General features: G+C 50.1%; 1 long non-coding RNA gene across 2 annotated transcripts; it reads left to right on the top strand.

Annotated features, from left to right (window-relative positions):
- The first annotated feature begins 8,308 nt into the window (after nucleotides 1-8,308).
- On the top strand, nucleotides 8,309-11,913 carry LOC144578282 (uncharacterized). 2 transcript variants are annotated; one of them, XR_013523759.1, is made up of 3 exons: nucleotides 8,309-8,451; nucleotides 10,795-11,001; nucleotides 11,283-11,913. It is a non-coding gene; the product is annotated as an uncharacterized LOC144578282 (long non-coding RNA). The 2 variants fall into 2 exon arrangements; XR_013523758.1 differs by having other exon boundaries at nucleotides 10,957-11,001.
- The last annotated feature ends 12,391 nt before the right edge of the window (nucleotides 11,914-24,304 follow it).

The following is a 24,304-nucleotide window of genomic DNA, read 5'->3' on the forward strand; positions in this document are numbered from 1 at the left end:
CCAGATTCCATTTTTACACATCTCATAATTTTACAACTCCTTCCAAACTCTACAGAACATGGCCAGAATTTCAGGAAAGCAGCCTTTGCCGGCTGAGTTATTTGTGTGTGAGTTCTAGGTCGGGGCCAGGTGGGACCCGGCTGCCCGGTCAGCTGGCTGACTTCTTCCCTACACTCAAATGTTGCTTTTAAAGCTCCACCTCATTTATGTATTGTTTTTCTCAAGAATGCATTGCTTAATTTTTCTCTTTTCAAAAGAGTGGCTATGGTGACTTGACCACTGACCTGTTGTTTTGTTATCTCAGCATTTAGAAAAAATTTACAGAGATATCTAATGCTGTCACCTGCGATGGTGGCTTTCCTCTTTGGGACACTTGGTGAAGTCACCACTTGGGGCACGCCATGGATCTCCTCTTACCTGGTCAATTCATGTGGCAGCCGGGGCTGCGCCGTCTCCTCTCCTTGGGATTTACTCACCTTTTCCTGGGAGCGACTTGCCATTTCTCGTGCCGTTTATTTCCTGCTTAAACAAATGGAAAGAAATAGGTATCTATGTCTTATGAATTGGCGTATATGCAATGAAGAGAGTATGCATATAAATAGGTGTGCTTTACCCCTAAAATCAAAACAAAGTGAGTGTGTCCTGTCACACACACCCTGCAGTAGCACCCCATTCCCTTACTCCACACCTCCTGTCACACACACCCTGCAGTTACACCCCATTCCCTTACTCCCCGCCTCCTGTCACACACACCCTGCAGTAACACCCCATTCCCTTACTTCCCGCCTCCTGTCACACACACCCTGCAGTAACACCCCATTCCCTTACGCCGTGCCTCCTGTCACACACACCCTGCAGTAACACCCCATTCCCTTCCTCTGTACCTCCTGTCACACACAGCCTGCAGTAACACCCCATTCCCTTACTTCCCGCCTCCTGTCACACACAGCCTGCAGTAACACCCCATTCCCTTACTCCACACCTCCTGTCACACACACCCTGCAGTAACACCCCATTCCCTTACTCCGCCCCTCCTGTCACACACACCCTGCAGTAACACCCCATTCCCTTACTCCGCGCCTCCTGTCACACACACCCTGCAGTAACACCCCATTCCCTTACTCCGCCCCTCCTGTCACACACACCCTGCAGTAACACCCCATTCCCTTACTCCACGCCTCCTGTCACACACACCCTGCAGTAACACCCCATTCCCTTACTCCCCGCCTCCTGTCACACACACCCTGCAGTAACACCCCATTCCCTTACTCCGCCCCTCCTGTCACACACACCCTGCAGTAACACCCCATTCCCTTACTCCACGCCTCCTGTCACACACACCCTGCAGTAACACCCCATTCCCTTACTCCACACCTCCTGTCACACACACCCTGCAGTAACACCCCATTCCCTTACTCCGCCCCTCCTGTCACACACACCCTGCAGTAACACCCCATTCCCTTACTCCGCGCCTCCTGTCACACACACCCTGCAGTAACACCCCATTCCCTTACTCCACACCTCCTGTCACACACACCCTGCAGTAACACCCCATTCCCTTACTCCGCCCCTCCTGTCACACACACCCTGCAGTAACACCCCATTCCCTTACTCCGCGCCTCCTGTCACACACACCCTGCAGTAACACCCCATTCCCTTACTCCGCCCCTCCTGTCACACACACCCTGCAGTAACACCCCATTCCCTTACTCCCCACCTCCTGTCACACACACCCTGCAGTAACACCCCATTCCCTTACTCCACACCTCCTGTCACACACACCCTGCAGTAACACCCCATTCCCTTACTCCCCGCCTCCTGTCACACACACCCTGCAGTAACACCCCATTCCCTTACTCCGCCCCTCCTGTCACACACACCCTGCAGTAACACCCCATTCCCTTACTCCCCACCTCTTGTCACACACACCCTGCAGTAACACCCCATTCCCTTACTTCCTGCCACCTGTCACATACAGCCTGCAGTAACACCCCATTCCCTTACTCCATGCCTCCTGTCACACACACCCTGCAGTAACACCCCATTCCCTTACTCCACACCTCCTGTCACACACAGCCTGCAGTAACACCCCATTCCCTTACTCCCCGCCTCCTGTCACATACAGCCTGCAGTAACACCCCATTCCCTTACTCCCCACCTCCTGTCACACACACCCTGCAGTAACACCCCATTCCCTTACTTCCTGCCACCTGTCACATACAGCCTGCAGTAACACCCCATTCCCTTACTCCATGCCTCCTGTCACACACACCCTGCAGTAACACCCCATTCCCTTACTCCACGCCTCCTGTCACACACAGCCTGCAGTAACACCCCATTCCCTTACTCCCCGCCTCCTGTCACATACAGCCTGCAGTAACACCCCATTCCCTTACTCCCCACCTCCTGTCACACACACCCTGCAGTAACACCCCATTCCCTTACTCCGCCCCTCCTGTCACACACACCCTGCAGTAGCACCCCATTCCCTTACTCCACGCCTCCTGTCACACACACCCTGCAGTAACACCCCATTCCCTTACTCCACGCCTCCTGTCACACACACCCTGCAGTAGCACCCCATTCCCTTACTCCACGCCTCCTGTCACACACACCCTGCAGTAGCACCCCATTCCCTTACTCCACGCCTCCTGTCACACACACCCTGCAGTAGCACCCCATTCCCTTACTCCACGCCTCCTGTCACACACACCCTGCAGTAGCACCCCATTCCCTTACTCCACGCCTCCTGTCACACACACCCTGCAGTAGCACCCCATTCCCTTACTCCACGCCTCCTGTCACACACACCCTGCAGTAGCACCCCATTCCCTTACTCCCCGCCTCCTGTCACACACACCCTGCAGTAACACCCCATTCCCTTACTCCCCACCTCCTGTCACACACACCCTGCAGTAGCACCCCATTCTCTTACTCCCTCCACTTTGACTTTACTTTTCGGTCATCTAAGTCACTGATGTTTGCGTTTTTTTGTTGTCTTGTTTGTGTCTGACCCCCCAGGACCAGACAGAAGACCCCCCAGGGCAAGGAGCCCGATCAACGTGCCCCTGCATCCCGACACCATGGATGGGGACTGGTACCACAGTGGGTTCAGTGCCTCTTAAGTCAGTCAGTGAGTAGGAAATCTGGGTAGTGACCCAGAGAAGTCCCGACCTGTTCTGGGGTTCATATGGAGAGGCGCCAGCCCCTGACTTCCAGAGGTGCTAGAGCTGGGCAGGGAGGAGAAGGTGGAGGACCCGTGGAGAGGCCCCATGTGGGTTCCTCGTGTCCCCCCATGCAGTCTGGTGTCCTGGCTGCCTGGGTGCCAGACCAGGCCCCACAGGCAGAGCACACAGAGTGCCCTGAGACAGCCTTGAGAGGGACCGACATTCGAGGCAAAGCGTCAGGTTGGCAAGGGCCTGCTCCACCCACACACAAATCCTCTCTTTGTCTGAGCAGATCAGGGTGTCAGAGGAGCCCATCAGCCTAACTCTGTGTTTGCAGCTGGACATCAGGGAAATGTACACGAACTCCCAGCCCCTGCGGGCGTGTGGGCAATGTGTGTAGTGAAACGGGGCACCGCTTGTTCCTGTTTCCTGGGCCCTGCCCCCGCTGCCTTTGAGCTGGAGCAGCCCCAGGCCCTGGCAGATCCCCGGGACCCCGGCCTGGATGCTGCTGGTGTCTGTGTTACCTGGTTCAGGTGGCCCTGCCCAGGTCTCTGGAGCTGGCACCTGGAAACCCGCCTCTCCTGTCGCCTCGCGGACTCAGCCTTCACCTCCTCTGTGACATGCCTCTGGGTATTTAGTGGGCACCTCTGGCTGTGATCAGTCACCTTCATTATCGAGGGCTTCTACCTGTGCCGGCGACAGGGCCTCAGGATGTGCAGTGCAGAAAGAACAGGGAAATAAGAGGCATCTCTTGGGGGAGGGTGAGTCCAGACAAGGCTTGGAACATCCATCACCTGCTCTGTGTCACCATGCAAGGCCCCTGGAAATGGGCACAGTCACCGTGCATTAGATTATAACCTGCAGGGATTTAGGGGCAGTTCAGAGAGATGCACCACAGATGACACTTGGTCTAATCAATTCTTTTAGTTTATGTTATTTCAAATTGGGCTCTGGTTCCAAATCTTGGTGTGACCCAAGGGCAGGAATAACAGCTCTCCGCCCCTTCACAGCAGCAGGGCCCGCCGTCGACACATAATTGCTGGCCTTTTCCCCATTATTTCCGATAATAAATTGAGGGCCCGTGGCTCTCCAGCCTAGACAGTCTGACGATGTCAGGGGCGCCTGGGAATTGATGACTTAATTTTCTCAGAAACTGCAACATCGTCTGTCACTGCCCAAGAAGATGAAAATCACAGCTCTCTACCCAGCAGGGCAGTCACTTCTGATTTGGGGCAGGCTGGTGAGGAGGTCAGTCCAGATCAGCGTGAGTGCAGGAGGAGACCAGACAGCGGTTCAGGCCACTGGGAGCCGTCTGACGTCCTGGTTAAAATTCTCCTCATAGGGATGTAATGGAAACATCTGCAGTAGCCACCTCGAGGGGATTGGGGAGTATTGCTGGGCCAGCTGGTACAGAGAATGATGGCTATTTAATGTCCATTTTGCTCACTGGAGTATGCTCTTCAAGAGGGCAGGGACCATGGAAGGCTTGGGAAGAGGAAAACAGGCACAGGACAGGCAGCAGCACGGGGGTGAGAGTCCTCTCTGGGGTCCTCCTAGCCTCGGAAGCAGGAAGAGGAAGTCCCAGCTGAGATGTGGGCTGGGGACAGGACTGGGGCTGAGTCCAGGTGAGCTGCTGGGTGGGCTTCCAGTGGCTGCAAGGATCTGACTCCTTCCTCGGGGGCAGGGGACCACCGTCCTTCGTGAGCCAGGATGCTGTGGGAAGATGGGCTGGCTTCGGACAGGGTGAAGGGGTGAGTGCAGCTCAGGATGCCCTGGGAGTCTACGAGGGACATGAGGTGGCTCTGGACATCCCGGGAGCCAACGGGGGGACAACGCGAGACCGCTCTCCATGGCTGGGTTGACCTTTCATCTATATCAATGACATCCAGATGCAAGTCTCCTACAAGGTTGGATTGTGTGTCTATTGAAGCATCTTCCTTCTGACTCATGGGTTCAAATGCTTTAGGTTACAGCTGATACAAAATGAACTCAGGCTAACATATGGCTCACACCCCTGGGAGGCCCACGCAGGGCTGCATCAGCAGGTGAGGACATGTGGGCTGATCCATGACCCTCCCGTGTCAGCTTCATCCCTGGCAGACGTGCTCCACAGGGCATTCGGACGCTGGGACTCGGGCAAGGAGCGGGTCTGGGGCTGAAGAATGGCCTGGAGTAGAAATCGAAACGATTTAGAAGAGAAGCAGCACTTGTCTACGGCGTTGAGCTACACAGCTTATTAATTATCTTCATTTGAGTTAATTTTAAGAAAGGGATGTTATGGGAATACCCATAGGCCACTGTCGAAGAAAAAATAAAGACGGCGCCCAGAAGCTTAACACCGAGTAACAAAATCTCCTGTCCCCAGGAGCCTGGCGCCACAGTCTGGGGAGCTCTCCAGGGCAGGGTTCAGGGAGTGAATCTGGGTGGGCTTTTAGAAACGCAGTGCCCGTGCAGCAGTGCTTCGTCCTCTGCTGGGAGAGCACCCTCTCTGCCAGTGCGCTGGGCTGGGGCCTGGGCTGCTCCGCTTCTGCAGCACTGGCAGGTTAGGCTGTAGGTGCCTGTGACGGTCAGGCCTGCGCTGGAGCCACCGGCAGTGGTACAGGGCGGGGTGGGGTTCAGAAGGAGGAGTGTGGCAGGGTGGGGTTCAGGGGCAGGGGCAGTGTGGGGTTCAGAAGGAGGTGCGGGGCGAGGCCTCTGCAGAGGGGTCTACCGTTTCACCAGTCTTTCCTGTCTCGGAAGGCACTGGCAGTTTTCATGCCATGCAAGGCACAGGCGTAAGAGCCGTCCACATCCACGTCTGAAAGACAGGGCTGGTAGGCCTAGCCCTCACCCTCTAGGAAAGGCCTGAAAAAATCGGCCCTGCTCAAACGTGCAGAGCACGACACCCTGTGCGGGATGCAGGCAGCGCGGCCAGAATGCGGCTATGCGTGCCCTGCAGGCTCTCGGCCCTCGGTGCCTGGCATTCCTCCCTTATTTCTCCTTCTTCCTTATTTCCTGGTGTTAAAGGCAGTAAAAATCTCAAGTCCCAGACAAGACAGTTTTCTGTTTGACACCCTAGGTCAGTTTCACTACAATGACAGCATAAGACATCAAGGCAGAGCCATTCAGAATTTTCCATCCCTGCCAAAGCACTCCTCCCCTTTTTTAGAGAGAGACAGGATCTTGTCATGTCATCCAGGCTGTGGGCACACCACACAGTGCCCAACCTCCAAGGCCTTTATAGCAGCAAAAGTAATCAGATGCCTCAGGCCCCTTTCAGTGGGAAATTGGCGCTGGCTGTTTGGGCGGTTGGCAGCTAGTCATTCTCTCCTGAAACAGGATTAGGTTTCCTTACAACCCCCTCGCAGGGCGTGTGGCAGGGGTGTGGCTCGCTTTTTCGGTGCCCTGAAGCTCAAACCCCTAAAGGTAGATGCAGACCGCAGGTCGTGTGGAGCATGGGAGACCCCACGGCAGCATCTAGGGTTGAGTGTTCACAGCTCCCGAAGCCCCAGTGGGTGTGTGTTACACGGTTCTCTTTCAGCTTAGCCGTCTGCAGGTGGCAGGTGCTCATCAGCTCACTAGACCCTCTGCCTTATCACAAGGACAGAGGGCTTTCTGTATCCCAGGTTCTTGCCCTAGTGCACTGGAAAAATCAGATCACACGTGGGCTTGGAGAATGAGGGAAAGGTTTTATTGAGTGGAGGTAGCTCTCAACAGATGGGTGGGGAGCCATAAGGGAGATGGAGTGGGAAGGTGGTCTTCCCCTGGAGTCAGGCTACTCAGAGCCCAGGCTCGCCTCCGTCTGGCTCGCGCTGAATTTCCCTCAGTGTCCACACTGTCCACCATTGATGGCCTGTCGGCGTGTGTGTGTTTTCTTCTGCTGGTGTTTTTCTCTAGAAATCCAGCCGCTGTGTATGTGCCCGATAGGGTCTCAGGGCTTTTACAGGCACAGGATGGGGTGTGGCAGGCCAGGGTAGTCTTGAAAATGCAACACTGGGGTGTGAAAACAGGAGTGCCTGTCTTCACCTAGGTCCATGGGCACAGGCCTGAGGGTGGAACCCTCAGCAGGGACCCTGCCTTCCTCTACCCAGCACTTCCCCGCCCCCCTCCCATATTACCAGGCCTGAGGATGGAAGCCTCAGCAGGGACCCTGCCTTCCACTACCCAGCACTTCCCTGCACCCCTCCCATATTACCAGGCCTGAGGGTGGAACCCTTAGCAGGGACCCTGCCTTCCTCTACCCAGCACTTCCCTGTCCCCCTCCCATATTACCAGGCCTGAGGGTGGAACCCTCAGCAGGGACCCTGCCTTCCTCTACCCAGCACTTCCCTGCCCTCCTCCCATATTACCAGGCCTGAGGGTGGAAGCCTCAGCAGGGACCCTGCCTTCCTCTACCCAGCACTTCCCTGTCCCCCTCCCATATTACCAGGCCTGAGGGTGTAACCCTCAGCAGGGACCCTGCCTTCCTCTACCTAGCACTTCCCTGCCCTCCTCCCATATTACCAGGCCTGAGGGTGGAAGCCTCAGCAGGGACCCTGCCTTCCTCTACCCAGCACTTCCCTGCCCCCCTCCCATATTACCAGGCCTGAGGGTGTAACCCTTAGCAGGGACCCTGCCTTCCTCTATCCAGCACTTCCCTGTCCTCCTCCCATATTACCAGGCTTGAGGGTGGAAGCCTCAGCAGGGACCCTGCCTTCCTCTACCCAGCACTTCCCTGTCCTCCTCCCATATTACCAGGCTTGAGGGTGGAAGCCTCAGCAGGGACCCTGCCTTCCTCTACCCAGCACTTCCCTGCACCCCTCCCATATTACCAGGCCTGAGGGTGGAACCTGTTTGGAAAACTCTGCCCCTCCCGCGAAAGCTCTCTCTCTCTCTTTCCCTCCCCCACAAAGAGGCTCCCTTATCTCTCACTTTACATACTGGCCCTAGCCCTCTCGCCGCCCAGCTTCCCGCCCAGCAGTTCAAACTGACCAACAGTTGCCCACCACCTCGGCTTTTGGCTTCCCCACTCCCCAGTCCTTCAGCCCCCTATAAAACAATCCTGCCCCTCTGAGCAGCGCGGCCATTCTCCTCTTCCTCCCGGCTGGTCCGCCTGGAAGCTCTTTCCTCTCAATAAAGCCTGAACTTAAGGAATTTCCTCTAGCCTGCGGTCCGGTTTCTTTCCCAATGAGCCCAGTCTTCCCGCAGAGGGTAGGTCGGACAAATGGTGCCGGAAACCCGGGACAGGAGGGACTGTTGGCCCAGCCACGGCCCCCCTCCCCGACCTACCCAACACTGGCCCTGCCACCTTCACGCTCCGATTAAGGTAAGCCAAGTTTTTCTTGCTTTGACTTCCCCCGCTTCCCGTCTCCTCTTCCTACGGCATGGTGCAGTTGCTCCCTCTCCGGCGCTCCGCACGGACTCCTTGCCTAGTCTCGGCCGAGCCAAGGTAGTCTTCTGTTCCGGCTCCAGGAGCCTTCTGAGGGACAGCCGCCAGACGGGGGACGCCCCTCTGACCGCTTCCCTTTCCGTACTTAATTGTACTCCGGGGAATTTGCAACGAACGGGGACACCTTTTCGTTGCATCTGCCCATCCGCGCCAGAGGGTCTGTAGCTGCGCCTGCCATGGGAAATTCGGAGTCCAAAATACCTCTGAGCACCCCCCTCGCGTGCTTGCTGTGAAATTTTACCAAATTGGGATATTCCCAAACCCTCAGAAAGAAAAAGCTTATTTTCCTGTCCCAGGTGGCTTGGTCCCAATACAAACTCGGTAACCAGTGACATTGGCCCCCGACTGGCACTTTTGATTTCAACACCCTTCGAGATCTCGACGATTTTTGTTGCCGCGCGGGCAAGGACAATGAAATTCCTTACGTCCAGGCTTTTTGGGACCTCCGTACCCACCCCGACCTATGTTCTTCCTGCTCCACCTACCAAATCCTCCTAGCTCGAATCCCTCGTAAATCTTCCTCCACTACCTCTCCCCCTCCCTACTCTTCACCAGAGGATCTGCCTGAACATCTGTCCTCTCCTGCCAATCTCAGCAACCAGTCGCCATCAGCGGCACGCCCTTCCCCCACTCCCTCTGCACCTCCTACCTCAGAGGCCATGCCTCGCTCTCCCTCTACTCCCTCCGAGCCCCCTCCCTCAGAGGCCGCACTTCCTCTTGCCTCTCCAGTGGCGGCCCACACCCGCTCCCACCAGCCAGCTATCCTGGCCCCACTCCGAGAAGTGGCAGGCGCAGAAGGTTTAATCAGGGTCCATGTTCCTTTCTCACTCCAAGACCTGTCCCAAATTGAGAAACGTTTAGGATCCTTCTCAGCCAACCCGTCCACCTATATTAAAGAATTCCAATACCGCACTCAAACATAGGAAGCCCTAGTCCAGTACACTCGACTAGATCCAGCCTCCCAAAACGGGGCCACTGTATTAGCCTCCCATTTTATCTCCCAATCAGCACCCGACATAAGAAAGAAACTAAAGAAAGCAGAAGAGGGGCCAGAGACTCCCATCCAAGACCTGGTAAAAATGGCCTTTAAAGTATTCAATGCCAGGGAAGATGCGGCTGAGGCTGCCCGCCAAACTCGCATGAAGCAGAAGGCTGCCCTCCAGACCCAAGCCCTAGTGGCGGCTCTAAGGCCGGCAGGGAACCAGAAGCCCAAGGCCAAAACCCATGCCCCTCCAGGGGCATGTTTCAAATGTGGAAAGGAAGGACACTGGTCCCGAGCCTGTCCACAACCACAGCCAACAACTAAGCCTTGCCCTATCTGTCGGCTCCCGGGACACTGGAAGTCAGACTGCCCCAGCTTCCCCAGGGTGCCGGTTCCTCAAAACAGACACACTGGCGTTACGCAGCCGGCAGTCACCCTCAGTAGGGAGGAGCCTGCTTGCCAGGAGCCGACCTCCGAGGGAACTCCATTCCCCAGTCTATTAGGGCTGCTAGACGACTAGCGGGGCCCTGGCTTACCGACTCCGGTTACCCTTGCCGAGCCTAGGGTCACAAGACACGGTGGCTACCTACTCCGCACTTCCTTCTCATTCTGGCCGTCTCACCCCTTCCCAGGTCTCGGTCATGGGAATCGATGGGACCCCGAGTATCCCCTACCAAACCCCACCACTCATGTGCTCATATAACTCCACTCCATTCACCCACTCCTTTTTAGTAATCCCCACCTGCCCAGTTCCCCTTCTGGGGCGAGACATCCTTTCAAAGCTGAAGGCTGTCATAACCTTCCCCATCGCCAGCCCACACAGCCTTTTTCTCCTAGCCCTCAATACTCTGCCTCGGAACTCCAGGCCCTCCAGTCTACCCCCAGGGTACGGTTCAAGGATGACTGGGCCTTCAAGCATAACCTCCTCATCCTCCCTGAAAAGCAAAGGTACCAGATAATCCAAGACATCCATAATTCACTCCACATTGGGCCTAAAGCCTTATACCGATTCCTCAACCCACTTTTTCACCCTCACCATCTCCTCAGTACCATACAGGAAGTCCAGTCCTCATGTACTGTCTGCGCAAAAACTAATTCCCAGGGTTCCTGTCATCCCCGGCGCCAGCTTCATCAGCTATGCGGGTTCCTACCTGGCCAAGACTGGCAAATTGATTTCACCCATATGCCAAAGCACAAACAGTACCGGTATCTGCTAACTATTGTTGACACTTTTTCAGGCTGGATTGAAGCTTACCCCACAGCCTCTGAGTCTGCCGGGACAGTAGTCACTCATCTCATTCAAGACATCATCCCACGCTTTGGACTCCCAGCCACCATACAGTCAGACAACGGCCCAGCCTTTATCTCCAAAGTCACTAATGCTGTTTCTACCTCTCTAGGAATTCAGTGGAAGCTACACACCGCCTACCATCCTCAGTCCTCTGGTAAGGTGGAACGGGCCAATGGCCTAATAAAGGAGCATCTGACTAAGCTCATGCTTGAGCTCCACCAATCCTGGGTAACCTTGCTTCCTATTGCCCTCACCAGGTTGAGAGCAAGCCCCCGGGGCCCATCACAGCTTAGCCCGTTTGAGCTGCTGTATGGTCGCCCCTTCCTACTTTCAACTCCCCCACCACCAGAGACCACTCCTCTAGACAGCTACCTCCCCTACTTTACTCTCCTTCGCAGCCTTCTTCAAGAACACGCCAATGCTTCTCTTCCCCAGCCCACCCAGCCATCTGAAAATACACAGCTCCAGTTCCTACAGCGGCGCTTTCAAGAACTGACTCGAGTCACCATCCACCAGATGCTGCTCCAATCCTACCCTGAACGAGTGCTAGAAGCAGACCTCTCCCTGAACATCCAGGCTCCTTAAGAAAAGAGACCTCTTCAGAACCCCCCCCGTCGACCCTTGTCAGCAGGAAGTAGCCAGAGAGACAACTGACGCCCCTGACCCCCTCTTTTTCTTTTCTTTAAGGAGTTGGGAATGTTTGGAAAACTCTGCCCCTACTGCGAAAGCTCTCTCTCTCTCTCTCTTTCCCTCCCCCACAAAGAGGCTCCCTTATCTCTCACTTTACATACCGGCCCTAGCCCTCCCGCCGCCCAGCTTCCCGCCCAGCAGTTCAAACTGACCAACAGTTGCCCACCACCTCGGCTTTTGGCTTCCCCACTCCCCAGCCCTTCAGCCCCCTATAAAACAACCCTGCCCCTCTAAGCAGCGCAGCCATTCTCCTCTTCCTCCCGGCTGGTCCGCCCGGAGGCTCTTTCCTCTCAATAAAGCCTGAACTTAAGGAATTTCCTCTAGCCTGCGGTCCGGTTTCTTTCCCAATGAGCCCAGTCTTCCCGCAGAGGGTAGGTCGGACAGAACCCTCAGCAGGGACCCTGCCTTCCTCTACCCAGCACTTCCCTGCCCCCCTCCCATATTACCAGGCCTGAGGGTGAAACCCTCAGCAGGGACCCTGCCTTCCTCTACCCAGCACTTCCCTGTTCCCCTCCCATATTACCAGGCCTGAGGGTAGAACCCTCAGCAGGGACCCTGCCTTCCTCTACCCAGCACTTCCCTGCCCCCCTCCCATATTACCAGACCTGAGGGTGGAACCCTTAGCAGGGACCCTGCCTTCCTCTACCCAGCACTTCCCTGTCCGCCTCCCATATTACCAGGCCTGAGGGTGGAACCCTCAGCAGGGACCCTGCCTTCCTCTACCCAGCACTTCCCTGCCCTGCTCCCATATTACCCCTATAAAAAATGAGTCTTTTGAGACAAGTACAAACAATTGTTAGATAACGTTGTGGTTGTCAAAATACAAACAGTGGAATGGAACCCCCGTTACAGCAGTTATGGAAGAGGATGGACCTACATGCACAATAATGACAGGGGGTATGGGCATGAGAAAGGACGGGTGAGAACCCTCCCAAACCTTTGCCTCGCTCCTTTCCTCTGCACTCAGAGAACACTCTAGAAAGGCAAGGAGGCCTCCCACGCCACCGGCTTTTAGGCAAAGGGAAATGCAGGCCCCAGAGCTCCCAAAGCACTCACTGGGCAGAGTGGGTTTTCCTCTGCTGGACAGGGCGGGAAGCCGGAGCCCGGAGACAACGCAAGTATGCAGAGAACTGCTGCTGCTGCAGGCATCCGCGTCGGCCACGTTTTCAAGAGGAAATGTGCACGCCATTGACTATCTAGCAATGCCGATGAGACAGAACCTGTCTGCGGTTTTCCTAGTGCTGTGCCAGAGTGAGACCAAAGGGGTTCCAAATTCCTGGGGCTCATCTATTTTTCAAAACTTTTCAGGCAGAGTTTAGCCCCACAGGGCTTCGTACTTATATCATCGTTTACCTAAAATTCAGTTTCTTGATGAAAAAGTCGATCTCTTTGGCCGGGCGCGGTGGCTCACGCCTGTAATCCCAACACTTTGGGAGGCTGAGGCGGGTGGATCACGAGGTCAAGAGATCGAGACCATCCTGGTCAACATGGTGAAACCCCGTCTCTACTAGAAACACAAAAAAATTAGCTGGGCATGGTGGTGTGTGCCTGTAATCCCAGCTACTCAGGAGGCTGAGGCAGGAGAATTGCCTGAACCCAGGAGGCGGAGGTTGCGGTGAGCCAAGATTGCACTTGTACTCCAGCCTGGGTAACAAGAGCGAAACTCTGTCTTAAAAAAAAAGAAAAGAAAAAGTCGATATCTTTAAAGAGAAAAAGTCAGTCAATAATTTTGCAAGCAGTTAGACACATGAAACTTTCTGTCTCATTGGCAGGAAGCATGCTTTTTGGGAATGACCAGAACATTTTATCACAGGATGATCGTTGCCAGGTGTGATGGAAAGCCGTGGGGAGCTCCAGTCATCCCTGCACCCTGGAACTCACACCGGGTGTAACACCACCTTCCTGGAGTGTGACTCAGACTTGCTTACTGGCTTTTAATGATGAGAATAAGGCATAGATGGTGGATGTCAGCTCCAATATAGGGCAGGGTTGGCCACTGGGCCACTCCACTGTGCTCATCCTTCCTTGCCAGGTGCGGTGGGGGCAGCCAGCGGCCAGGCCGTGAGGCATCCCCGTAGACACGGAAGTTAGAAGCCGATAGTTTGAGACCTGCCCTCAGCCTCAGCTATGCGAATGAGCCAACCCTGAGCCAGGAGTCAGGAGCCGCATAAGAGAGCGTGAGCTAGGCCCACCCGCCAAGCTACTCCCAGATTCTTGGCTGGCAGATGCTGTAAGCTAACATGTCTGCTGTTCTCACTCTTGCAGGGTGGGGTGGCTTGCGTGGCAATAGGTAACTCATATACCAGGCTTTGCCATTTACTCACCAGAGTCCCGTACACCTCTGAGTCTTTGTTTCCTTATTATTGTTACAAGGTTTGGTGGTAGCCTGAGCAGAGCAAGCAGGACCATGCCCTGCACCCCAGGAGCTCCAGAGAGACATCAGCTGGGTTATCCTGATTTGCATAATCATACTGCTGTATTATCATCACTTTACAGACGAGGAAGTCATTCTAAAGATGGACTGTGACTTCTTTCTTGGAATTGTATTGATTAACATAGAGGTAACTGGGGATTGGAGACCCATCACTGAAGGAGGCGCTGGGGAGCGGGTGATCTGTCAACTTCACCTTTGTTTCAGACACTGAGAGCAGGTGCCAATCTCTGCACCTGGCCTCACTCACAGCTACTGGCTCTGGTGGAGGTAGAAGGCTTGGGCCGGGGACGCGGGCCCGTGTTTGCATTCTGGCTGTGCCGCTTGCTAGCTGGGTGACCTTGGGCCCATTTTTTGACTTCTGTGAACATCAGCGTCCTCCTACACAAATGAGGAGAAGCTGGCTCGCAGCACTGTGATGAGGATGAAATTAGTGGAAACAACATAGGTGCCATGCCACCTTCACAGCAGTTCCACAATAAATATTCCTGCCCTCCTTCCCTCCTCCAGAGTCTGCCCAGTTAGAATTCCTCTGCCCTCGGGATCACACAAGTGGGAATAGGAGCATGTAAATAAAAACATGGTGCATCCTAGGACTTGACTGGCAATCCGCGTGTGGGCATTCAGTCACGCAAAAAGCCCCGAGGAAGGAAGATTCGCACTTACTAAAACAGTACTCAATACTGCGCAGTTCCTCCGTGGGGAAGAGTCTGCCAGGTTCTCAAATTCACTAACAGGAGCCGTGTCCCATGTTTAACCGGTCAGAGGGCTGAGCTGATATACCTGCCAGCCACTGCTAAATTAAACATTTGTAACTTGAGACTGAGTAAGTCAGTATGTGGACAGAAAAAGACATTTTAGCGCCTTTTATAGTTGAAGAAATTTTCAGATGACACAATAGAGAGCTGTATTACTTTAAAGAGGAGGAGAAAGCATTGACTAGCGGTTCTGTGATGCAGAGAGCTCATAGATGGACCTTTATAAAAGTGCGAAATAAAACCACAGTGATGGTGGCTGGAGCAGTGCCTCCTGCCTGGAATCTCAGTGGCTTGGAAGACCAAGGCTGGAAGATTGCTTGAGCCAAGAGTTCCAGACTAGCTTGGGCAACATAGCAAGACCCCACCTCTAGTTAATTTTTTTTTCTTTTCTTTTAGAGAGAGAAAGAGAAAGGGAGAAAGAGATAAAAGAGATCTCTAGTTAATTTTTTAAAAACTCACACTGACAGCTAACGGCAGAGCAATGCACAGGTCACAGATTCCTACGAACATTGGTAAGAATTTGGCCGTTATCTGTCATCTTCTGCAGAAACCATCACGGAAGGGAAACAATTATGGAATAGCAGGTTATTATTTTGGAAAAGAGAAAACACTTTAGTCAATTAACAGAAGAAAATTATATTTGAATATTCAAAATGATTAAAAACTATCAATAGTTTTGAATATTCAAATATAATTTTTGAATATTGAATTTTTAATTTTTACTATTGAATCTACTATTCAATAGCAAAAACGGTTACAATCCATATAAAACAGAAGGGAATATTCTATTCAATTATTCAATTTTTGCTCCTCTTAAAATTGTATTTGCAAGCCGAGCACCTTAGCCTCAGGAAAATAAGCTGATAGGTTGTTAAGTCACTTAAAAAAGTCTTAAAGCCAAAGTCATTTGAATAACCAAGAAGAACAGGAATGGATAGGAACCGTTTTACCATGTGGTCGGTGTTCTTCACACAGAATGGCTATTAGACCGTGACTGTTTGATGCAGTCCCAGCTTGCCGCGCTTTACTTACTAGAGGAGCTGTCAGCCGATTCGGAGTGCCTTCATTAGTCATTAGTACTTCAAGCAAAGTAGATGACTCTCAAACAAACTGAGTTTGATTTTTCTGAGCAAAGGTGTGTGTGTATGTGTGTATGTGTGTGTGTATGTGGGTGTTTTATGTGTGTGTATTTGTGTGTGTATGTGGGTGTTTTATGTGTGTGTATGTGGGTGTGTATGTGGGTGTGTATGTGGGTGTTTTATGTGTGTGTATTTGTGTGTGTATGTGGGTGTTTTATGTGTGCGTATGTGTATGTGTGTGTATGTGGGTGTTTGTGTGTATGTGTGTGTGTGTGTATGTGGGTGTGTATGTGGGTGTTTATGTGTGCGTGTGTGTGTGTGTGTGTGTGTGTGTGTGTGTGCCTGCGTCTGAAGCCGTATGAAGTGGAAAAGGTGAGGACCCTGAGAATCCTGTTTTCACAGAAAACCTCTGAATTCCTTCTGATCTTTCTCTCTGAAGCTAGAAGTCTTTCCTTTGAGCTGGTACATGTTAGGCATTCAGAAAACATTGGAAGACCCTAGTCCGGCCATGAAAATGTAGACGAACCAGACTCCTTGTTATCAGAAAACATTAGCAGACCCTAAGCCGGCCACGAAAATGTAGACAAGCCACACTCTCCTGGTTAAGGCAAGGCATGAGCCCAAGGAGATTGCTTCCTTCTGTGATTTTTCAACTTCCTTCTGTGATTTTTCTTGCCACTTGTGTAAACACTGGCCATCAGCTTGAGTCAGGAGTGTTTTGTGGTCGTGGGATGTGGCCCAGGTGTCATCATAGGTCATTAAGATGAGACAATGACACGAGTTGTGCAGGATGTGATGAAAAAGTCTGTAGCACATGGGAGCTGTCTGGACCAGGTCTTCCTCCCCGAGTTCCTGCTTCTCCCTTGACATCTGTGATATATTTGACCATTGGAAGGAAAGTTGATGCAGCCTCACCCACAGTCAGCATTGACCCGTGCAGCCTTGATGTGCCACAGAGCAGTTTATTTCAAATGTGTTTGATATAACTGTAGGTGTCCATTTCAGTATCTTGTGGGATAGTAATATTTCTCCTGTATAACTGAGTCAGAATCATAAATTCTGAAGGAATGGGCATTAGTATACATTACTCTATCTGAGAGGCACTGGCTGATTCTTTTCTCCTTTTAAAGGTGTTCACACAAAGACAATCCCTTTGCATAAGCCGTTGCTAGGTTTTAGAAGCATGTGAATTTCTGCGTTAATAGTTCATCTTCACAGTAGAATTTTTTTCTATCCAACAGATGATCCCATTACATCTATTTATTACAAATGATAACAGTGGTCTAGAGACAGCCACTTTTAGGGATGATAGAACATATCTATGATAGTCTAGTGGTCGAAGGCTTCATTGATACTTCAGAAACGTTATTTATATAATACATCTCATTAAAATGGGAGTTTCTAAGTCCACAAGGAAGAGAGTGCCTAGAGACACAAGCAGACTGGAGTTCCATGCATGGAGAATGGCCAGGAAACCATTTTTGACCAATCTTAACTCTGAGACCCTGGTCATTTGCACTAATGCTGGTTGACTAAGTCCATGGGCACACAACAGGGATGGCTGCTTGGGCTGAGTCTGGTGAGTGTGTCTCTTATGGCTGCTTCCAGCTCTGAGATTTTATGGCCTGGGAACCAAGGGAGGGGGAGTTAGGAATAGATTAGATAGATAAACTCAATAAAAGAACCCAACAAAGACAGGAGATTTCCAAGATAAGCTAAAGGTGAGAATAGTCTCCTTAACAGATCAAGCAAAGAGCTGATGCTTTAAGACTGAAGTTCTTCAGTTTCAAACTAAGCTTTCCAGCAGAAAGCAAACAAGTAAAATCCTGCTCCAGGTACCTGTGTTGAGGGAAAAAAGTTGGTAGAATGAAAGGAGGGGACCCTGGGTTATCCTAGACAAATTTTGAATTAATACAAGAAAAATGATTGAAAGATCTAGTAATTCAGATGGTGAAAATTAAAATACAGGACATAGTTATCTATATTTTAACTATAAAATATAGTTTTATGCCTGTCAGATTGCATGAATAAAAATCACACTACTAAAAGTTGGTGGGATTGCAATGAAATTGGAACTCTTATATATGACTATTAATAGTATATACCAATACAATTTGGGGGCAAACTGTTTATTATAGAAAAGTCCACAAGATATTCAAATAATTCAAAATTGTAACCTTCCTCCTGGAAATGTAGACAAAAAAATAATTCAAAGTGATCATTACAATGCTGACTCTCTGACAGCACAATGTGGCACAGTCAATATCATTACGGAGACTTTCAAGACAAAACGTGCTCCTCACTGGCATAATGTACTCTTGCCTGTCTCTCGATGTGTGTGCTTTTTCCTTCTGCAATAACCAAATTATACCAGAACTGAGAGAGCGTCAGACATGCAGAGAGATAGATATCTCTATACATATATGTGTATATGTATGTGTGTGTATATACATATGTATACATATGTGTGTGTCCATATATATATAGAGAGAGACTATATGTTTTATTTATATCTTATCTTGCTGCCCTTAGTTACAAGAGAGCTTTGCTAGAGGTACTCTCTGCCTATTTTTAAGTTCCTTGTATTAGTCGTTAGTACTTCAAGCAAAGTAAATGAATCTCAGATAAACTGAGTTTGATTTCCTGAGCAAAGGGGTGTGTGTGTGTGTGTGTGTGTATGTGTATCTGTCATATATGCACATATGTCAGTGTGCATGTCTGTGTGTCAGAGGTTGTAAGAAGTCAGTAAAAGTAAAGACACTAAGAATAGATGTATACATAAATATATTATGTATACTATATAAAATGTATATATTTTATATATACATAAAATCAGGAATGAAAAAAGCAAAATACAAATTCCATTGTATGCTCCATATACAACTTGGTACGAGAGAATGTATGAGTAGCTTTAACTTACTAATATGAAGAATGATAGTGATGTATTTCCTAAAGTTGAACATTCCTCTGCTTAGAATAAATCTCACTTAAACATGATGTGTGTGCCCCCAGAATTCACAGGTTGAACTTCAAACCCACAATGTGACAGTATTGGAGATGGGGCCTTTTAGGAGATGATTAAGGTTAATTGAGGTCATAAGGGTGAGACCCTGACCCAAAAGGACTGGTGTCCTTACAAGAAGAGGCAAAGACCTCCAGGCTGCACGTGCGCACAGGAAAGATTGTACGAAAACACTGTGAGAAGGTGACTGTTTGCAAAACAGAGAGGCCTCAGGAGAAAGGAGCCCTGCTGGCATCTCGATCTTGGACTGTTTGCCTCCAGAACTGCGGGAAAATAATCTCTGTTGTGTAAGCCACTCCATCTGTGGTATTTTGTCCTGGCAGCCTGCTGTGGTTTAAATGTGTTCCCCAAGTCTCATGTGTTGGAATCTTAATCCTCAGATTTATATGATGATGGCATTTGGAAGTGGGGCCTGGGAGGTACTAGGATTAGATGAGGTCATCTGGGTGGCCCATGTAGTTGGACTGGTGGCCTCATAAAGGGGAAAAGAGACCTGAGCTGTCGTGCTCTTGCCCTTCTGCCATGTGATACAGCAGGAAGGTCCACGCCAGGTGCCAGCACCATGTTCCTGGACTTCTCAGCCTCTAGAACCATGAGCTAAATAAATACCTTTTCTTTTTTTTGAAAATAGGCAATGTATGTACTTTAGTGTTTTCAATTAATACATATTTAACATCATATGGATTAATCATTTTTAAATTTATATATATATTTTTTATTATACTTTAATTTCTGGGGTACATGTGCAGATCTTGCAGAATTATTACATAGGTATAGGGTTCACTGCCTCCATCCGCCCCATCCCCTACATTAGGTATTTCCCCCAATGTTATCCCTTCCCAATCTCCGCATTGTGTGATGATAAATAACCTAGTCTGTGGTATTCTGTTACAATAACAAATAAGCAGATTAAGGTAAGACACAGCCTGGGCAGACTAATTCAGTGTGTTGTTTTTTAATGTAGTACTGGGTATTCCATTCAGGGCTCTGTCCCCTTGTTACCAAGCAAGATTAATTAATAGTATTTCTGTTTTCAAAATCTTGGTATTATTTTAGCATTAATATTTAGGCTTCCAAAAATAAATTAATATTTATTTCCCATCTCTTTCTATTCTCTGTAACAGTTTGAAAGGGGAAAGAGTTCTCTGTTCTTCAAAGATTTGGAATAATTTACCCATTACATGACAGGGGCTGCTGCTTCTCAGAGGAATGCATTCACTGGGCAATGCATCAGGGGACAGTTCCCCACCCATCACTTGCTGGCAGGCAATACTGCAGGGGCAGTTTTCTCCCTATTAATCCATTTTTCTGTAAGCCTTAAGATAGTTCAGGGAAAATGGTATTTAAGGCAGGTGACTAAAATATAAACCCTTTAAAAAATAGTTTTAGCTTTTTAAAAATAATATTTTGTTTTATTTTCTGTGAGTATGAATGAACACAGGGAAAGCAAGCTAAAGCAGTCCCTTTGCACCACGGCCCAGAGCAGCCTCTATGGATGGAATGTGGCGCCCTGTCCGGGATGCTGAGGGACTCACCGGCTTGCCCAGGGCTCAGTGCAGCAGCCCGACTCGCTCGGAAGCCACTCTGGGCCATCTTCTGACAGTGCTTATAAATGTTCAGTCTCCCAAAGTCAGCTGTTCTTTGTAGACAACACAATACTGCACCGGTGTTATTGCCACTGGAGATTCTAAAGCCAAAATGTCATCCTCAGTGGAACGATATACTCTTGTCTGCCTCTGAATATGTGTGCTTTTTCCTTCAGCAATAATTATAGAAGAACTGAACAAATGAATTTGAGCCCTGGGCATGAAATACAAACAACTGAATGAAAATAAGAGCTTTCTTGGAGGTCGAAGAGGGAAACAAGGGGATCAGAGTTCCCTGGACTGAAAGCTTTCATTCAGTTCCCCGCCACCACTGGCTCCTCGCCAGGGTGCACATCAGGGCTGACCGTTGCATTAGCTGACACAGAGGATCCTGCAGATGTGGACACTAAATCATCTATGTCTTCTTCCTGTTTCCAACCACCTTTCAACTTCCGCAGCAATCTTCTGGGGTAACATGACCCAAGATGGGCATACGTCTGAGATGTTCTACCCTATCTGTTGTTCACTCGTTTTTGTTTTAATGAATATTTATTGGAGCCGTTTATGTCACAGCTCATGCTAGAAACGGAGTATTGAAGATAATTAAGACATTGCTTGTGCTTTCACATGGACACAGACAAATAGACAATTACGAACACTGGGAAATGGCTCTGTACCTGAGTACAGGGTACTGGGCACACCCAAAGGAAATGTGTGTGTGAGCGAATATGCGAGTGTGTGTGTGTGTGTGTGTGTGTGCACTTGTACGTGAAAGATGAAAGCCTACTCCAAGGAAACTATGTCTGTGCCGACTTCTCCAGGAGAAGTGGGAACTACAAGCATGGGAAGGGTATCCCCAGCACAGGCAGGAGGGCTGTGAAGACTTGACGAGATGAAAGGAAGAATATTTTGGAGAACCATCTGGAGCTAAACGTTCAAGGAGTGGATGGAAAAAGGCATGATCAGGCACACTTCCCACACCTCTTTTCCTGACTTAGTGGATGGTGCCCCCTTCATCTAGTCTTTCAAGCCCCAAGCCCAGACATCCCCTTTGTGCCCCACCTGACTTTCCTCGTGCTCCCCCGTGGACTCACCAGGGAATCGTTTTATGCTTCCGTCCAGTCTCTCTGGAATCGCGCTCTTCATCCATGCACACTGCCTCCGCCTTGGTTCTGTCCGTCACCATCTTCTCCCTGGGCTGCTGCAATGGTCTCCTGGCCCACTCTTGGCCTATTCCTGGTAACCTCCTCTAGCTGGGGTTCGCATGAGCTTCATGGAACAAAAGCGGGATTCCACCGCGCCCTGGAGAAGGCTCTCAGCGGTTCTCGTACCTCAGGGCAATCCAGCCCCTTTATCGTGATGCTCTTGAGACATTGAACAAAGAATTGAACAAACTGCACAAACGAAGCAACAAAAGAACAAAGAAATGAGAGAAGAAAGAAGCAACGAAAGCACAGATGTAAAGTAAACCTACACTCCATGGAGCGGGAGCCAGTGGGAGCCAGCCGGGGCCAGCAGCTCATGGCCCCCAGTCACAGCGTTCTTTAGGGTTTTTATTCAGGAAAGAATTTGGTAACACCTCTGGGTGCCCTTTACAGGCCTCCAGTTGGCTATTGGTCTGTGACCAATCAGAGGCTGAAGTGAAGACTTGCCCTATGGCTAATCAGAAGCTAAAGTGTAAACTTCTGTCTGTTCTCACAGGGGTGAGGGTGTGGCCCGCCCAGCCTTGCCTGGAATTGGCTGTGCCTGCTGTTGTTTCCCTTGTGCCTTAACCCTTGGTTACCCTAATTCCCTATTCCGCCTCACTCTGATGTGGGAAAAGATGGGTTCCATTTGATTTACAAATAAAATGTTACGAACCATTTAAAAAGAGCCACTTATATTGGAATGGAATCCTTCGCTGCAGTGTGACCTCACTGTAACTTGCTCTGTCTGCAAGGACCCTGCTTCGAAATGAGGTCACTTTCTGGGGTACTGGGGTTAGGACTTACACATATGCATTCTGAGGGTCATAATTAAACCCGTAACAACACCCATGCTCTTCCTACAGCAATGGTTCCTGCCCTGGAAGAGCCGAGCGGGCCAGGAGAGGATCTGTAACGATAATGAAAGGATTTAGGCCGACAGAGAACGAAGCTCAATGTTTTGCCAGGTGAACTGTACCATCGGCAGATGTCGCAGGGGAGGGGAAGAAAGAAGGCGTCAGACCAGCGCGGCAGGAATTCTCAGAGGGGTCGGCTCTGAAGCAAGACTTGGAAAAATTAACAGGGGCCCTGAAAAGCAGGGTGGTCCTCACAGCAACATCTGGTTCTAACTAACGTGGGGCTTAATTGGTGTGTGATGTGAAACTGCTCTGCTTCACCTGAGGGCTTTGGACCATGGCGACCAAGACGGTGTTTCAGACCAGAAGGCACCATCCTTCTGCGGGAATGACAAGAGCAGAGCAAGGACATTTGAAAACGTGTGCTTAGAACTGTGAGAAAACAAAATGCTGTAACTTTGATGAGCCCCGAGCCCTTGGATCTGCCTAAAGATGCCACATCCGGCTTCTTGTACCATTTCATTATTGTCGTGGGTGGGCTGTCTCTTCCACAAGCAAAAATTGTTTACTGATGGAGATGTTCATCGTCTTAATTGTGGGGGCGATGTCACAGGTGCATAAATATACATCAAAACCCATCAAAGGTGCAGCTTAACCGTGCGCACTTTACCATACACCAACTACCCTTCGATAAAGCTGTGCAGAAATATTTACTGAGGCCCTACTCCGTGTAAAGGCATGTAGGTGGAACAAAAGTCTCAAGTGGCAATCACATAGAACTTATCATCTCAGCAGGGGATCAAGGGGTAAATGCACAACAAAGATACGGAGAGCACAAGCCCCAAAGGAGTGGTACCCAGGAGGAATGGTGCCTGGGCTCCTCCCGGCCTTGCCTCTGGCCATCCTGGAGGTGTCCATCAATTGTACCCGTTTTTCTCAGTAGTAACACTAAGGGCAAGGCCAGACGTCTATGTATCCTTCAGGTGCTAAGATTTTACAAGGTCTGTGAATTCAAAACTAGACTGTTCACAGGATATAGTAACATTTTTACTGGACCTTTATAGATGAATAAGATTGATAAGTGGAGAGGCAGAATGGATTGATCTGACTGGAAGAGACTGTGAAGAGCTTTTCACTAAGGCCACAGATTTGTGTAGACACCATTTATTTATTCAAATACAAGTTAATTTCCTTTTTATTCACACTAGAGTAGTTTCCATGTGCACTTCTCATCTTGTCAAATGAATCTGTTTGCAAATGAAGCTCAGAAGGAGATCTCTGTGCACATAGTAAGGGCTTAATAAATACTTATTTAATTGAATTCCAGTCAGTGCCCTGAACATAGTTGAGCATCAACAGATTGGTATGTTTCAAACTTCCAACATTTGGGTGGAAATAGTCAGTTTTCCTGGTGTGACCAGGGATAGTCCATGATACAGGCTGGAGTTGATAACAGGTCATGATATGTTGTTTTGTCTTGACCATGTGTGAAAATGAAATGAGAATGTGAAACACGGATTAAGTGAAAGGCGACATTAATTAATTATGACGTGCACGTTAGGGGTGTAAGATACTTGCTTCAGGCACAGATGACTGAGGCGGAAGAGGCTACTTTGAATAAATGGTCTGCAAGGGCAAAACAAGCTCTGCATAGGAAAGGTCTCGTTGTTCAGTTGGTTGAGGATGGTATAAGAATCTCCTCCTGGAGGGACTGACTTCTACTTTTGATGCAGTGGCAGAGAGCCCTGGTTATGCTTGGATGGCTGCGCTGGTTTTCAGACTGTTGTCTCTGGATCTGCTATGATATGCTGGGACTGCAGACATGCTCGCTTTGCCACTGGCCCCTTGGA

This window comes from Callithrix jacchus, chromosome 11, assembly GCF_049354715.1.
Source record: "Callithrix jacchus isolate 240 chromosome 11, calJac240_pri, whole genome shotgun sequence".
Taxonomy (NCBI): Eukaryota; Metazoa; Chordata; class Mammalia; order Primates; family Cebidae; genus Callithrix; species Callithrix jacchus.